This window comes from Uranotaenia lowii, chromosome 2 (assembly GCF_029784155.1).
Source record: "Uranotaenia lowii strain MFRU-FL chromosome 2, ASM2978415v1, whole genome shotgun sequence".
Lineage (NCBI taxonomy): Eukaryota > Metazoa > Arthropoda > Insecta > Diptera > Culicidae > Uranotaenia > Uranotaenia lowii.
In genome coordinates, this window is record NC_073692.1 from 240,554,687 (window position 1) to 240,573,624 (window position 18,938).

General features: G+C 32.1%; 1 protein-coding gene across 4 annotated transcripts in view; it reads right to left on the minus strand.

The window, feature by feature from the left end:
* LOC129747697 (hemicentin-1-like) overlaps positions 1 to 18,938 on the minus strand; it is a 633,328-nt gene that overhangs the window by 438,517 nt on the left and 175,873 nt on the right. The gene's annotated exons all lie outside the window — the stretch shown is intronic.

The following is an 18,938-nucleotide window of genomic DNA, read 5'->3' on the forward strand; positions in this document are numbered from 1 at the left end:
GTTTTATCATCTCATTTCCCTAAGCTGGTATTTGTTTTTGTATTCGGGGTTTTTGTTTGTTTTATTATTGCTGTTGCTACAACAAGCGTCAGCTGTAGGCCATTTTGTTTATGACACCCACGCACACTTTTCATTGACACCCATTCCACACGCACGGACGTATAAACCCAAACCAGTGTCGTGAATTTGGGTAATTTGGTTGGCACTTTTTTCTGCCTTTTTGTTTTACTTTTACAGCAGCAGAGTACGGATTTAACAAAGTCCACTTTATGGATGGCACCCGGTCCTAAAATTGTCACGGTTTTTTATGACGCTCTTCAACTGATGATGGCGGGAAGGAAACATTTCGAATATGGTGAAAATGGCGTTGACGTTGACGAATGAAGTTGTTGAATTTTATTCGTCAAATGTACTAAGGATGAAGGATAAATAGATCAGCTAGATTTCAGTACAACCAAACGAGGGTGACTACCCAGCAACGAAGTTATAAATAACACTAAAACAATTCTTCCTTGTTGTTTTGAGTGACAGAATTAATTGAAAATCTAACAGCAGCCATCTTTGGAATCAATCAATTCGATTAATCGCTTGCACATGTTGTCGGAGGAATCTAACGATTGAAAGATAAATTCAAATTGTCAACGGGGGAGGTCTTTGGAAAATTTCAGCGGTCTAACGAAGACCGAGCGCGAATCGTTATTGGTCATTTGGTGAGAGAGAAAGTCGTTTTTTTTAAACAGGCAGGACGAACAAAGAGCTTATGACTGTTTGAAAATGCAAATAAAAAAAATGACCACCAAACAATCGTTTTCCGGCAGCAAAAGCCCGGGCAAATGCTAAGGGTTGGGAACGATTACGGCCGGCATAAAAAGCACAAGTACCTCCTATCTACCGTCAGACTGTGGTCATGAAACGGAAAAAAGTCAGGAATGGCTAAAAAGTGGCGCAGTTTTTTTTTTCTATCGCGTCAAACAGTGACGTATTTTTCACCGACTATCTATAAAATTTAGATCGTGTTTTTCTTGCATGAAAAAAGTTTAGGTCAAAAGCTGTTAAGCCTCACTGACATTTTTCTGTTATTGAGAAGGTATCTCAAATATAGACACTTTCTTACATTAATGTTTCTTTTAAATTCTTTTTAAAACGCTTTCTTTTCAAGTTTGTAATCGAATCTTTTATTTTTTTCTTTTATATCAAAGGAGTCATTGAAAAAAATCTGTGGGTGCTAGGTCTGTTCAATGATTCCTCCTACTTCTAAACCTTTGCCAGAAGGCTTTGAAACTCTAAATGTTGTCTACATTAAAATTGAATTCATACAATTGCTTGTCCTTCAACATAATTCGACAAGTTTGACCCACCATGCAGGCGGAATAAGTATAATTGGCGATTCAGAACTTCCGGTTCCGGTGCGTGCAATGTTGAGGTGCGTGTCACAGTTGTGTGTCTTTATTGGTCCCATTTCCGGGGCCAACCTGGCCGGACGACGGGCGATTGCCCGCCGATAATGTTGGCTCGGTGATGGTGATGGTGATTGCGATGCGAAACGGGGATGGTGACGTTTGGCGACTCGACTTCCTCGACTGTTGCAGCAGCAGCTTTCAGATCATTACCGAATCGAATCAAGCTTTTATTTTATTTTTATATCCATTGTCTTTTATTCTATATCTTTTTTTCTCTCGCTCGAAACTCGCTACGGTAATCAGCCCTCGCAATTGAACGTATAATTTTATTTTATTATGATGAATCTTTTGCGGTGAAACTTTTTCGATTTATTGCCCAGCTGGTTGATATTTTATTGGGCCAAAAAGGGAAATGAAATATTGTAATCATTTTGAGAAAAAAAAACATCAATTAGCTACCAATTTTGAAGATCAAGCTTCTCGAGCCTGTTAAGATCAGAATATCATCGGAAAAATTCAAAAATCAATTCAAAAGAGTTTTTAAAATTTACCATTTGAATGACATAATTTTTTTCTTAAAAAAAAAAACAAAAGTGACAAAAATGACAAAAATGACAATAATGACAAAAATGACAAAAACGAAAAAAACGAAAAAAATGACAACAATGGCAAAAATAACTAAAATTACAAAAATTTCAGAAAATAACAAAAATGACAAAAATTACAAAAGTTCAAAAATTACACAAATTACAAAAAATACAATAATTGAAAAAATTACAAAAATTACAAAAAATGACGAAAATTACAAAAATTACAAAATTTTCAAAATTTATAAAAATTTTTACAATAACAAAATTCACTGAAATTACAAAAATTACTAAAATTACTAAAATTACAAAAAATACAAAAAATACCAAATTACAAAAATTACAAAAATTACAAAATTACAAAAATTAAAGAAAATTACAAAAAATTACAAAAATTACAAAAATTACAAAAAATACAAAAATTACAAAAATTACAAAAATTACAAAAATTACAAAAATTACAAAAATTAGAAAAATTACAAAAATAACAAAAATTACAAAAATTACAAAAATTACAAAAATTTCAAAAATTACAAAAATTACAAAAAATACAAAAATTACAAAAATTACAAAAATGACAAAAATTACAAAAATTACAAAAAATTACAAAAATACAAAAATGAAGAAAATCACAAAAACCACAAAATAACCAAAATTAGAAAAATTGCAAAAATTACAAAAATACAAAAATTAAGAAAATCACAAAAACCACAAAATAACCAAAATTAGAAAAATTGCAAAAATTACAAAAATGACAAAAGTTACAAAAATTACAAGAGTTACAAAAATTACAAAAAATACAAAAATTACAAAAATTGCAAAAATAGCAAAAATTGCAAAAATTACAAAAATAACAACAATTACAAAAATTTCAAAAATTACAAAAATTACATAAAATAACAAAAACTAAAAAATTATAAAAATTAAAAAATTATAAAAATTAAAAAGTCGACAAAAATGACCAAAATGACATGGCCATGGTTGCCACATGTACAGATTCATCCACAAAGGTACAGATTTTCTAGCTTGTTTTCGGAACAGAATCTGTACGTACAAATGTTTGATTTACGAAATTTGGTACATAATTGTAGTTTTTTTTGGCGTTTGGTGTCAAATATTGCTCAGCAGCTTTATATATTCCATTTAATTGATTCTGACTTGATCAAATATTGATAGTTTATCATAAGGTTGCCAAATTGTCCGGTTTCACCCGGATATGTCATGCAAAATTTAGGAATGCACGTAATGATTGGAACGAAGATAAACTTGATTCGCACATAACGCGTTAAACTCGAAAGAAATCAGCCGAATAAATCCTTTCAAAGCTAGTATACGCACCCCAATGTGGTGGAAAGAGAGGTGATGAGAAAGAAACGTTGCAAAAGTAGAAGTAAAGTTTTTTCTTCGGGAACATAGTTACCATGACAGAAGTGACGTCACTACCGATCATTTTCGCGACGCATTTTGCCTAGGATAAATGAAGCTCCCTGACAAGGACGCGTCGCGACGCAGGGGTTGTTTATGTTTATTTTTATTTTTCCTCTCCGACGTGCAATAGTGTGCGTTCCTTTGCGCCACCTTAGTAAAAGTGTACCTCATTGTCAGACGGCGGCAACGCTATTCAAACCGTATGGAGCACATCTCTCAGATTTCCCCTTTTTTTCCCCTCGTTTTGACAGATTTAAGCTTTTTTCTTCAGATTTGAGCTTTCATCTCCTATGCTCTCAAGGCAAAAAAAGCTTAAATCTGAGGAAAAAAAGCTTAAAAACGAGATTCACGACCACTTATTTAAAAGATGTTGGTCACACGATACATAGACAAATCGTGTAAAGTTGCCGGGTCCTGCTCATTGTACGCACCCCTTGTAGCGTATATCGCGCAAAACCTGTCATCAATTTATTTCCGCCTATTTATGACTAAGGAAACACATTAAAGATCTTCCCGAAGTTTCAATTCTAGCCAAAACTTAACTGGCATGCCCTCAAATTAAAGCTGACAATTTATTTTCTTCTCCCATAAATGAAGATATTGAAAGACTTCGAGAAAGTCGCGGAATTTAATAATACTAGATTCATGTCAGGGAGATCTTCGCAAGCCTTGATCGAGTGCGATCATGTTTTTCTAGCTCGTGGAATTTTTAGCGCTTCAATTTTCGGAGAAAGTGAAAATTTTTATTAATAATTTCTTATTGTAGTGAAGACCGTTTTATCCGAAAAGTTTTTCGGCTGGTTGAAGTAATGAAGAAAGTATGGCTTTTTGTTTCGTTTGTGAAAAATTCATCGAAAGTTGAAATAAATCTTAATTTTGAACAATTTAATAGAATTGGTTGGTTTGAAGTGTGCGATGGAGCTCAATTGATCTCTTTAAGCACCTCGTGCGTAGTTTTCCGCTAGAGAGATACAAACCTGCCATCTGTCGTATTTATTTAAAACCCTTTTTATTTTTATCAGATGGCGGTACTGAAGTGAATCAGGTTAGGGTGACATGAAATCATTTAGATTTTAAATAAATTCAACTGTAAATTGAATGCAAGTAAATTGATCAAATGACTGGCCATAACATTTTCATTCTTCAACTGTTGAATAAAAAACCTTTGAATTACTTCAACGGAATGCAAAATATTATTTTTGATAATATAAAAACTTCTCAGATGTTCCAACTGACATTCAGCTATATCGAAATTAAGCTTGATGAATCTATTCAAATGGTTTATTTAAACAAGTGTCCATTTTTACCTTTACCTCCAAAACAATGATAATGATTTTCAATTTAGCTATTTTTTTCTTATGATTATCAGTCAATTTAACATATTTCTCAATCGATTTCAAATTTTCCAACATCGACGGGTTTTTGGAACGTATAGCATTCCTGATTGCCCGATTTTTTCCGGGCGTGGAAAGGGAAAGGAAAATATTGAGGCAAGTCTGTATCAGCCCGGATTTCCGGATTTTATTACAATGGTGCGGTTTTTGTCCGGGTGTATTCACATAATTTTTTGAATTTACCAAAAAAAATCAAATTGAGTAATGATTTGTTTTTATTTCTTTTCTGAAAACGGATATTTCATAATTATTTTCATCAAAATTCATTCATTTTTTTTTTTTTTTTTTTTTGAAGCATTGAACACATTTGATGTGCTTCGACGAAAAATAAAGGTAAAAATTTCTCCTATCTTTTCCTGATTTTGTTCGAATAGAGGATAAATTTAGCTCTGATTTGTCCGGATAACCCAGCTTTTGTGTTTGAAAATTTTAAATTTTTACCAGTTTTTGAAAAAAATTGCCAAGCTCGAAAACGTGCTGAAAAGTTCTGGAAAGCATAACATAAAATTCCATTGTTTTTTGCACCACTCGCACTCGATTCATTAAGACAAGCACGCACATAGAAACGATAATTATTTTTACTTTGTTGAAAAAAAAATTCATTTCAATATGAATTAAAACCTCATAAAATCTGCCAGCCTAACTTTTCATGTTTACTTCATGCCTATCCTTGGCGCTCATTCTTGTTTAGGGGAGGAGCGGGCTATATGCGCCTATTAAGCCGAACATTGATTTAATCAAATTTCACATCGAATATCTGTACAAAAACTATAAACACGTGTGCAGGCATCTGTTTTCTATACATTGGAGTAATTTTTATGTTAAAATTTTCTTCTGTTTCCAAGAAAACGATTTTATTATAAGTGTTGTCTAAAATGCCTAATCTCAAACCGTGCGGGCTAAATGCGCCTATTTATGTTTTCAACAAAATTTCTGTTTTTGGGCAATATTTCCGTATAATTTCATTGAAACTGCTAGAAAGTAATAATTTCCGTACGACAAAGCTGAAGTTTTATAAAAATCTATGTATATTATAATTTTATGGAATAAAACAAAAGTTAGGGTTGCCGTACTATGGAGCCAGTTCATCCATAAGAAAAACTTTATCAAATCTGTTTTTAGATCTTCAATTCTCTCTTAAAATGTTATTTAGAGCTTAAATTTGAAGGTTCAATGATAAAAATCATTTATTTATTCTATTTAACCTGTTATTTTAGGATGGGGGCATTTTACAAACATGATGGGGTCATACCAAAACACTCTCTTATTCCACTATATAATCATTATTAAACCTCCACAAAAGCTGAAATATGTTTAATTTCTTAACTTCATTTGAGTAAGAAACAAAAACCATCCTAGTTTTTGTTTTAAGCTTCTTTACGTATAATTTTTAAAAGTCGAAATATTACATCAAAATGTATCAAAACCTTGTATGATTTTTTAAATTTTTTTGAGTTTGTAAATTTATGAAATTCTTTCTTGCCTTATGTTCTAAGCGTATCACCCTCAAAATGCATTGGTCAGATAAGCTGTCCAGTCAGCCATTTCATCAAACAGCCGTAGGGTCATTTAACCCGATAGGCCCATTTAGGAAACCTTTCCCCTATTATGAAAAGAAAACAATTCCTGTGGTAACTATGCCAACAATGGTAACGCACTATGAGAGATTGTCATACAAGCAAGTGGACAAATGTATATTAATTGGAGTTTTGGTTTTATCAACGCTTTTGTTTGTACTTCGAAATTATTGACGATGTCCGGTGAGTTTTAAAAATAATCAAACAAAATTTACTAGTTGTTTATACGTTTCGAGCTACTCGAGGAATAGCTTTTGTTTGATTAATATTGAAACTAACCGAAAAACTTTGATAATTTCGAAATACAAACTACACTTTGATCTTAGCCTTTAGGCTGATAAGCGATATTTCGAAATACAAACATGTATTGAAATGTTTTCAACAGTTTACCTATAATTTCTTTTGGTTTTGATCGTAAGACCAAAACGTTATATTTCACGATCACATTTTGGTAATTTAATAATTAATATTAATTTTTTTTTATTAAAAATGAGAAAAATTATACATGTACATATTTGAGCGGAACTCAGGCCTCAGGCCTATCCTTTCAGTGGCTGCCCTTTTATTTTTTAAACACTTCTAGCCAGCTCTAATTTGTAAAAAAAAACACGTTTGAAAAGTTATATCAGTAGCCCGCCAAAGACGGGTGACCTGGAAATCTGGAAAACTGATCTGATCGATTTATAATCACTTTTCATAGAGGCTTGATACAAAAAACTGACACTGTTGAAATTCTAAAAAAGCTTCAAATCTTGAGATCGGAACTGAAATTTTTATTTAACAAGATCCACGGATATTTAACAAGATCCACGTAAAATATGAAAAAAATCAGCCAAACCGAAATGATCTCTTCCGAAAACATTATTTATTTCATTTTTTCTGATTTCCTTCATTTTCTCAAGCATCTCAACACTAAATTTTCATAGAGATTAACGTTTACATCAAAAGTATTGTTTTGTATTGTTTTGAAATCAGTGACCATAAAATTGCCTTGTTACTTTTTTATAAAACATATTTATGTATCTTTGCAATTTTTCCTTATTTTTCAATATCTTAAGAATGGAAGAGTTTTGAAATAAGAGCTTTTTTAAACAAAGTGTCTTCTTCCTACTAAAAATTTAATTGATTTTTTTTCCTATTTTTGTCTGCGTGAGTTGTCATAGTACAACACAGTGCCATGTTTTGTTGATTTTTCTGTGTTTTCTCTGCTACTTTGATCATGAGGTTTAACAGCTCTGAGCGCTAGTGGCGACTCCACTCGGAAAATTAGCTTTTTCCAGTGATTATGTACCAGAAATTGGTTGCAATCAAAGTGTCTTAAACATTAAATTAAGTGCGGACAGAAACGGATCAACATGTGAAAAAAATGGCTATATTTGATTTCGTTCGAGCCATGGGAAACAAAGGTGAAAAGGTGTTCCAGTTATTTGCTGATACCGTTTAAACCTTTCAAATTGCTGAGTTCGTTCCTTTTTATTCTTGTTTTCAATGTCATTTCCATGTCCCCAAACAACAAAGTTTCAAAGAGTTGATTCGTGAAAAGTTATTTGGTTTATTTGTTCAATAGACGGAATGGATTGATATTGGATTTTAAAAGAACAAAGAAATGGATTTTCCTACATGCGCTTGTTTAAAACTGTTTTTGTTTTTCATCCACATTATTTTTATCATATTTTTTGGCATTGAAATCTTTAAACAAGGAAATTTTTTTTAGGGATTTCAGTGCTCTATTAATCATATTTTTTCTCTTTCAACTCTTTTCAAGACGCTATAACCATGGTCGATGACCCGAGATGATGGTACAAAGGATTTAAAGTTAATTATTGTAAAATTATTAGGGAAATTTTTCCTGAATAATTGTACTGATAACTTTAGGATTTTTATGTATAAAAACCTCATTTCCAACCGTTGAAGGAAGAATGGCAAGGTCCAACATCAAGGAGCATAGAAATATCTTAGCGTCTATGCTTCCACAAATAAACATTAAATATACACGGGAACGTATGGTACTGTTGTCCACGTTTCTTCCTCCCTTGTGTTCCAGTTGTCTTTGCGTCCAATACTGCACAGTGGGCCCGGCCGTGTCAAAATGAGTAGTAAATGTATTTTTGCTACTCACCGGGATGTTGACAAGATCTGGCTGTATATGTATCATAAGCATAAGCATAAGGATAAAACGCTACTAGATTCATGTCAAGTAAGTTGGTTTTAAAACTCAAGGACGTTTAGACCTTTCAAATCGTTTTAAATGTATTAGAATACTATGATCCAAAAAAACCTTCGAAAATTTATTTGGAAGTATCATTCAAAATATCGATCATGTTAGAATAAAAACAAAACTTTTAATCAGAAGTGAATTGACTATGATTTTATTGGATTTACATATTCGAAAACAGAATACCTTGCCGAACATTGTGAATCGAAGCACAAAACATATCTGGTCTTCAGCTGTGGGAGGCTTTATCAAATCCAATCAGAGATACAACTCTGTTACACACCCCTTAAATGTTGTTGTACTTTCTGATTAGGACGTGTCAAGTTTCATTTTCAAATTTCCAATCATGTTATTTACTAAATCACTTTTTTGTTGGAATTAATATCTAAAGGTTGAATAAATATATAAACAACATTAAAAACCTTTAAAAGTTAAATGAAAACCCTGACAAGCATCAGTTTGTTGTCGAATTCCAGCAATGAAAAAAACCCTTCATAAAATCCGAATCACTGGCCGCACTAGAATGAACTAAGCAATGAATAACAACCGGGGCTCCCTAAATCGATTGTTCACAATTGGCCAGGTGTTGTTTTGAATTCGCACACCCTTACCCCTGCATGTAGGCATGGAAGCTGACTTCGAAACTGAACTCGCGCCGGTCACTAAAATCATGATGAATATTGCAACATCGATGCGCCGGGAACGTTTACTAATTGTTGTGTTGCATTTTTTTACGTGTGTGTCGGTCGTGTTTTGTGTATGAGGTTTTTCCTGTACTATTGTTATTGGTTGAAAGTTGATGGAAATTGTCCCGGGGATGTGGCCGCTGTTTTGTTTTTGTTTACAAGTGCACGGGCTGAGTTTTGATTAGTGATCAGTTATTTTTGCATTTTTGATTGCTTGTGCTGGGGATTTTGATTTGTAAAAAACATTCGTGAATTTTTGTTGTTACTGAACCAAATGAAGAATAAATAAAGAATGAATTATCCTAAATCATTTTTGGTATTCATGAACTTGAAAAAGTAAACAAGCGAAGCCCAAGACTAATGTTTGAAGAACAATTTATTATTTCTTAATTAACTTTCTAGAAGCTAACATTTTTGCAGCAATTTGATTTGTCTGTTTTTGGATAGGGAGGAGACGAGAAACAGTTTATTTTTTCCAAAGCACAGAAAAAAATAACAAAGTAAATGAAATGTGCCATTGTCAACGAAGTGAAAGATTTTATTTCCTCCAGCCTCAGGCGAGGATCATAAAAAATCGCTCCACAAATAAGCTGGAGAAATGGAAGCTATTGCGAAGGAGATACTTATTTTTGGAGAGAAAAAATTACCCGACGGCAATGAAATCCGAGCATGAATCTTCCAAGATTTGCGGTCAAAATCGTTTCGGATTTAAACTTTGTTTTTGCTCTGCCTACCTACCTACATGATGAGACAGACGGCAGAAGAAGAAAAATAAGAAGAGCAGCTTCCATGCCTTGTCCAAATTCGTCGTTATCGTCGAGTGCGTAAAAACGCTTTTCCGAGGCTTTGATTTAATGTGCGGCAGGTTGTGCATTTAGCAGTTATATTTGAGCACATAAATGGTAAATCTTCAGCTATTTCGAAGGAAGCTGCGGGGATGCTGTAGGATTTTTGTTCTTCCTTCGATGACTTATGGCTGCGTATTATTCGCCGCGGATGAACTCCAACCGAAATGACTTTTTTATTCTAATTTGGTTATGCTCCCTCAGTTGCTTCGCGAAAGCTGTTGAGGTTATCTCAATCTGTTCAGTGTATCATTTTTCATACTCTCTTTCTTAATTTAACTGCCGCATAGCTAAGCTCCATAAAGCTCCGATTCGATTTCGGATCGGACATTTGTTTTGCGAACAAATTTAACAAGATTGATGAAGTTGACAGAATTAATTTAATTTACAAAATTGCATATTTGATAAATTTGACAACTGACAATTATTTTTTCAAAATTGTCAAAATTGTCAGAATGACAATTTTGACAATTTTGACAATTTTGACAATTTTGACAATTTTGACAATTTTGACAATTTTGACAATTTTGACAATTTTGACAATTTTGACAATTTTGACAATTTTGACAATTTTGACAATTTTGACAATTTTGACAATTTTGACAATTTTGACAATTTTGACAATTTTGACAATTTTGACAATTTTGACAGTTTTGACAATTTTGACAATTTTGACAATTTTGACAATTTTGACAATTTTGACAATTTTGACAATTTTGACAATTTTGACAATTTTGACAATTTTGACAATTTTGACAATTTTGACAATTTTGACAATTTTGACAATTTTGACAATTTTGACAATTTTGACAATTTTGACAATTTTGACAATTTTGACAATTTTGACAATTTTGACAATTTTGACAATTTTGACAATTTTGACAATTTTGACAATTTTGACAATTTTGACAATTTTGACAATTTTGACAATTTCGACAATTTTGACAATTTTGACAATTGTGACAACTTTAACAATTTTCACAATTTTGACAATTTTGACAATTTTGACAATTTTGACAATTTTGACAATTTTGACAATTTTGACAATTTTGACAATTTTGACAATTTTGACAATTTTGACAATTTTGACAATTTTGACAATTTTGACAATTTTGACAATTTCGACAATTTTGACAATTTTGACAATTTTGACAATTTTGACAATTTTGACAATTTTGACAATTTTGACAATTTTGACAATTTTGACAATTTTGACAATTTTGACAATTTTGACAATTTTGACAATTTTGACAATTTTGACAATTTTGACAATTTTGACAATTTTGACAATTTTGACAATTTTGACAATTTTGACAATTTTGACAATTTTGACAATTTTGACAATTTTGACAATTTTGACAATTTTGACAATTTTGACAATTTTGACAATTTTGACAATTTTGACAATTTTGACAATTTTGACAATTTTGACAATTTTGACAATTTTGACAATTTTGACAATTTTGACAATTTTGACAATTTTGACAATTTTGACAATTTTGACACAAGGAAAATAATTAAGAAAAAGACAAAATTAAAAATATCAACATGGGTTAAAATTTTAAAAAATGACAGAAATGACTTTTTTTTCGAAAATGACCATATAGACGAGATTGACAACAGCGAAAAAATGACATTGATGACAAAAATGAAAATTTGGCAAAATTGAAAAATAAGTCAACTCACAAGATTGACCAAATTGACAAAACTTTAAATTTCAATAAGGTCAATTTTATAAATGTTATATTTTTTTTTAATTTATTAATTTCGTCAATTTATGTAAGTTTTGTCCATTTTGACATTTTTGTTAATCTTTTGAATGTATATAATTTTGTCTATTAGACCTAATCAATCATTTTTTTTCTCAATTCTGTTCATTTGGCCAATTATGTTCGTTTTGTAAATTTTGTCAATCAAGCAATTTGGTCAATTTTTCCAAGTTTTTTTATTTTTTCCATTTTTGTCACTTTTATTAAATTTGTCCATTTTACAAAATTATTTTTACAAATTTTGTTAAACCTAAAATTTAATCCAATTTTTTTCCACTTGACATAGTAGACAAAATTGTTCAAATTTACAAAAATGCTCAAATTTGCGAAACTTTCAAAAGTTTCAATAAAAGTGCAGCTGGTTTTGCATTGGAGTAAGTGAGATGCACTCATAAGATATCATTCTGCAGCTTGAAACCTTCATTTGAATGAACTTGAAAAAAAAATAGTGTGATCACAATTTATTGAGATTTTTCTATACCATTTCTTAATAAATTTGTTAACTTTAAGGCTTTTGAGGGTTGTCTTAGGATTATCTAATTTGAGTGAAATCTTGTATGACGAAATGATATAAATAATTCTTATGCTGTTTTTTTCAAATGTATCTAACAATCTGCAAACAAGTATTTTGGGATAAGCTTTTGTGAAAATTTTGGTAGGGAAAAAAACTAGACATCCACTTCAAATAGGCAAGAAAAATTTGATTTATTTTTTTTTTAAATATGATACCTATTTTAAGATTTTTTTGATCATTGAAAATCTTTTTATAAATCACATTATATTTTTATCGAAATGCAAAAAAAGGTGTTCCCAATGAAATTAAACTTGTAGAAAAACGATTACATACGCTTTGGTTTGCTCATGACTTGAGTCCAATATTGAATACCTGTAAAGATAAACAGAGAAAACATCGTTTATTTGAGGTCAAAATGAAAGTTGGTTAGTATAATTTAGAATGGAAATTGAGGGTGTTTTTTTAATTCTTTTTTCAGTTTGACATTATTTCCAGTTGGAAGAACCTTCTTATAGTTGTTTTCCCGCGTTCAAATTTGGTCACTGGCCTGCGGTTTTCCGCTTTTTGACTTCTTTCCCCGACAACCAAAATAAAATTCAAAATTTGAAAGAAGTGTGTGTAGAGAACGAGGAAAAAAGTGCCCAAGCACTCATCCGAAAGCGTCGTAACACTAATTTCCATTATGATGATTATTTTGATTACAATATAATAGCGCATCAGCGCTTAATGTTGCTACATAATTTCCATTAAATGCAAACCATCTCTTCCATTCATCCCCCCATACTCGGTGAGGTCTTGCTCACCAATTTCAGAGCCGAGAAGTTGAGTCGAAAAAAAAGTAACACGAATTCAACAGTCGTCGAGTCGAGTGGGGAAGAAGCAACAACAACAGCAACAGGAAAAAAAATGGATCGTGAGCAAATCGTTTCGGGATTTCTACGACCATCAAAAACTAACATCGTTTCAATGGGAAATGTTGTTTGCTGGGGCTTTTTTTATTCCGGAGTTTGATGATGGTTCTTTTCTTTGGATGGATGGGAAAATTAGTTCACTTTTTGAATGGTGCTATGGGTGTTCTTCTTTTTGGTTTGGCAGTTTCTGTTTGTTTCTTCACGTCATTTTTTCCCTCCATCGTATGTGTATGAATATGTCTGTCTGTTCGATTGGACTTTAGCAATGTAAATACGCGGATAACAACTTCTCGTATCCACCATACACTCTGCAACAAAGTTCAGATGAGCGCTCTAATAGAGTTCACCGACTGGAAGGTGCTTATTAGCGGCCACAAAATATAGACTCAAGATCTATATTTTGAGAGCAGGTGATTTGGGGCGAGATATTTGCCTCTGGCTGGCTGACTGGAGCCCCGCAATATGTTTTGGCGCTCGATTTTGGTTGAATCGATTAAGAAATCACGAGCAGAAAATAGCGATCAGTTTACGTCTATACCCAGCACATGAGGTAGATGAAATTATGAGATATTTTGATATGATTGATCTTCTATTCTTCATGAAACAACTTAAATACCAGTTACGAGCTTCCAATGTTGATGAGCGTGTCATTATAAAATCAAACAATTTCATTTTTCTAAAATTAAACTTTGTTTTTATTGGATATAAAATAAAGATTTTTACTTAAGTTGATTTTTAGAAAATCCTCTTAACTTTTCTTGTAAGTAGAAGAATCTCTAAATCTCAATCATCCAACTTGAGTTCAAGTTTTGTAAAGTGGGAAACTACATCTTGAAACATTTTATTTAACCCACGTCTTGCTCCAAGCCAAGAAAAAAATCTTCTTTCCCGAATGCAGCTCGTTTAATCTCAATTGGAAAATCTTACTTCACAGGGCGAATCGGATGTTTTAGAAACGCAAGGCAAAAAATATAAATCGAAATATAAGAAGAAATCTTTCAAGCAGCATCCTTACTTTTTCCACCTCTAGACTCTCCTAGAGTAGCGCAGTAGTGCTGCCGGTGGGATAAAAAGCTCTCTGGATCAAGAGACTGGAACTGGGTAAAATTGGTTCCTGTTATCCAATTGCACCAACCAAGTACAACTGAACCAAACACATTCGTATGGCAGACACATCTAGATATATCCACCAACTTGAGGGAAAACTCATACGGGAAAATGCACTCGCAAGCAGTGAACTGGGGAAAAGGTTAGAAGATCTTGTACCAGTAGAGGGAAAAGTGTTTCAGCCAGCTAAATGGTTAGTGGTGGTGGTGGCTGGCATAGAAATGATTGGCTTCATTTTTATAGATTGATCATTTTCCGGGGATACCGGGGAAATGGGCAACCAACCAGCAAGCAGCAGCTATGACAGGAATAAATTGCGAGAAAATCGTCCATTTCATAATGGGTAGGTAATGGAATTAATGTAGGGAACACCTAACAATCAACAATATTTTAGTGAAAAAAGGATCGGATAAGGTTATTGATGCAGGGTTTGGTTTTTTAACTTAAAATACTTTTTAGAGCTGTAGATCTTGCAATTAAATTTTAAACTAAAATAACATAAAACAGTTTCCTAAATTTGCACTATAAATACAATTGTTTCATCACAGGAACTTGGTCTCATGGTTTGAAAAATTCAAAATGACCCTAAATCGACTCAGTCTAATGAACATATCTTTTTTCTTCCAAAAATGTCATTGATATTAATGTTTTACTTAATTTTGAGCTTGAAACCTGATAACTTCTACGATAAGCATACCAGATTGCCTGGTTTTACTTGGAATTGTCCGGCTAATAAGTGAAAATTTCAAGCCAAGTCGGATGTCCAGTTTTTATGGAAAACTGCCCAGATAAAGAGTGTCCACGATGAAATTGCCACACTATGAAATTGCTCTAACTTTTTAACCGTTGGGTAAAATTTATTGAAAGTTTGGGTGGATTTATTTCATAGTGCATTGTTTACATCCTGCAAGTTTTACGGTCCTGTGATCAAAACTCGCGGAAATGGAGTCGATTGAACAGCTCGTGCGTGATAAAATCTTGCGCATTCATCACGAGAAAAAGAACCACTCGAATCGTTCCAACACTTAAACGTTGGGAATCGCGAATTCCACGGTGACGCGAGAGCTTAAGAATGAATGAATGAATGATGAATGCAGGTTATCACCAAGATCTGGTAAGGGTAAGATATTATGAAATCCGGATGATAAATAAGCCTAATTGGATGTAGCAAAGGAAGATTGTAAATATTTTTCAAGCATCTATTTTTGCAAAGTTTTAAGTTTATGTAAATGTGATGGAGATGCTCGTCCCCAGACTTCTATGAGATAGCGAAATAAAGAGTGAATGAAGTGGCACAAAATTCTTCAGTCTCCAGAGTACACCACAGAGGGGAGAAACTCTTTTTTCTAAATGTTGTATATGACATCTCCAGGAAAGAGTACTATCTAAATCAAGGGTGGCCAAACCAAGGTCCGCGGGCCAAATTTTCCAATGTTTTTCATATGAACAGTACTTATGATTTACATATGTGTATTGCGATGAATTTCCCTTATTTAATTACCTCATATCATTATTCTAAAAGCCACGAGAGCTGCTATGACCCAATGGCACTAATTTGAGTTTTGACTGGTTTTGAAAATTTTGTAAAATTTAGCACGAAATGTTAGCAAATATCAAAACATATTTATTAACGAACTTAACAATTTATTTGTCATTTTAGTTTTTTTTTGTTTCGATTATAGTCGTTTTACCATCTTTATGGCATTCGCGACTTTGTCAACGTTACAGTTGGCGGATCTTTATTGAAAAACTTATCCGGTACAACTGTGTTCGATATTTACTCTTGGGCTCGAACTCACGGACATCGGCTCAGGAGACAACAGACTTGCCAACTGAGCTATATCACAAGCCCGCATTGTGTTCTATGAATTTTAGAGCGAAACATTTGCTTAATTTAAAAAAATTCAGCTTCCATTGAAACCAACGAAATTTTTTACTGTAAATATTACGGGAAAATAGACACATTATATGACAATTTGCGCAAGGTGTCTTCAAATTATCACCCAATTTCAAAATTTGCTCATTTTTGCAGACGGTACTATTTAACAGTTTTTGTATCTTATTTATAATTTTTCACATAGATTTTCACTACTAGCTTTTTTAAATAGGTATTTAAAATCCAATTTCACATTTGAAAAGCTATTAACATTAAATGCGCTTTGATGTGCCATGTTATCATATCTGCTGAAAAATACCAAAGTTATGTAGGTATCAAATATATAATTTTTTTACCTACCAATTTAATATCAAATGCCTTTTCAAATTTTTAAAATCAGTTTGGATAGTGTCAAATTTCAGAGAAAAGAATTTTTTGGATGTTTCTATAGCCGCGGCGTTTGAAAATCCGATTTTATACTACGCATTCAATTTGAAACTGAATTTTGAATTGTTGAAGTTAGTTCCGTTTTGAAACTATCAATGATGGTGGTCTGGTTAACTTTTAAATTAATAATTTTAAAATAGATTTGTGGACAACTGGGTTTGCAAAAGAATAAATTATCATTCATTTTTTGTGCAGCGCTGCCAATTAAATTACGAAATCTGAAATAGGCATTCGTGATGAAATACGCACACGTTAGAAGTGAGTTGACATTTTCTGCAGAACGCTCGCAGTCGATTTTTATCATCACAAAAGCAATGAGCAAACGCTCTCTTTTCTACAACGGATTGAAAATGTTCAACAACCGAACGACAAGCATCAAAAATAGTGTGAACACAAACACTTTTAAGAAAATGGCAATACAATACATCAAACAGACTGTCTAAAAATATGACAAATCCTGACAAGGATCATATGATGAAAGTGATGGAAATCTGACGAGGATTCAGATAAAGAATTGTACGGTGATGGACATACGCGGGAGTAAGACGAAAAAAGTCGTACAGAATAAGAAAATTCAAAGTAATATAAAATTATCCTAAGGATAAAATGTCCCTCCCACTTATAAAGAAGCGAATGGGGTGGAGTAAGGACCCAAATGGGCCTACGGGGCCATCAAAAAAGGGCCAAAAAAAAATCACATCATTTTTTTTGTTCCTTTTTTTTAAGGAAAAGTTTAACAACTCAACAAGATACAAAAGTCAATAATCAGAATTTTTATATTTTGAAAACTGTAAGAACATGAAAAAAAGGTTTTTCTTTGGAATTTCTACACTATTTCTGCAAACATTTCTGCAAAAAAATTGACCCAACAGAACCAACCTTAAATTAAAAACGAAAATATATTTGACATAACTATTGCTATTGCTATTGACATACATCCATATTCAATTTGGTCTGGACAGAAACAGATGCTATTTTAGTTCCATTTTTTCAATACTCGCCAAACTTACGCTCGATTTTATCACGCTTTTTTAGAAATCATTCAGAAACTATTTCCAGGACCTTAATATTTATTTAAAAGCAATTAGCGTTTTTGTTATTTGCTATTATTGATGGTTTATGTTATGGAAAAAAAAATTCAATAATATGAAAATGTCATTGAACTGGTCACTTTAGCTGTATACTGTTTTAAATCGTTATTTGGATTTTAAAAACGGTTGTGAATGGAATTTTTTTTTTTATTAAAATGAAATTCTTCTAGCTTTGGCTTCAAATTCGTAAAAGGGACTCACATTTCTAGATTTGAAAAAGAAAGTATTATCTGTCCATAAAGCAAATTTAGAGAAACACTCTTAAAATGTCTAAGTACGACTAATTTAATTTTTTTTTTTTAAGTTAACTTTTGAGTTAATCAAAGATGTGAGGATTAAAATATTAAAATATATAAATAGTATAAGATAATTTTATCATGCACTTTTCTTGGATATTTTATTCAAAATAGACGGAGAAGTTACGGCATAAAAAAATAAATACCTAATTTACTTTAATTGGATGAACACTAACAAATTGATATTTTGCACGCTTCGATTATTACGTCTAATGATTAAAATCAATTGATACAAAGCATTTCCACTACTTAAGCCATTAAAATTAATCATTTACTACAGTAAAATACATTTTGCCACTTAAATTTTAATTTTAAATTTAACCAAATTCACGATTTCACCATTTTTTTATCGTTATAAATATGAAAAACTACTATATTCATTTATTTGCTCTGAATATTAAAGAAAAAATAATGATGTGTCCCGCCAGCCAATCTCATCTCCAAAATTCGGCCCGTCTGTTAATAATGTTGGCCACCCATGATCTAAATGATTACCTAAGTATTTGAAGGTTTTCACCTCTTGTATGAAAAACTCATTCATATTACTTTCCTGAACGAATGGAATAACATATACCTACATACATATTTAATTTTTTCGTAGTTTAGAGTAGAGTAGATTGCTATTGAAAAATGTAGATAGCAATTTCAAATCATGTTCCAAATGTTCGATTATTGTATTTGCAGACTTTCTCGCGTAAAATAAAGCAGTATCATCCGCTAAAAGCCGTGAAGGGGAAGAAGGGGAAGATTACATATGTCGTCAATGTAGACAAGAAAAAGTAAAGGACCTATGTT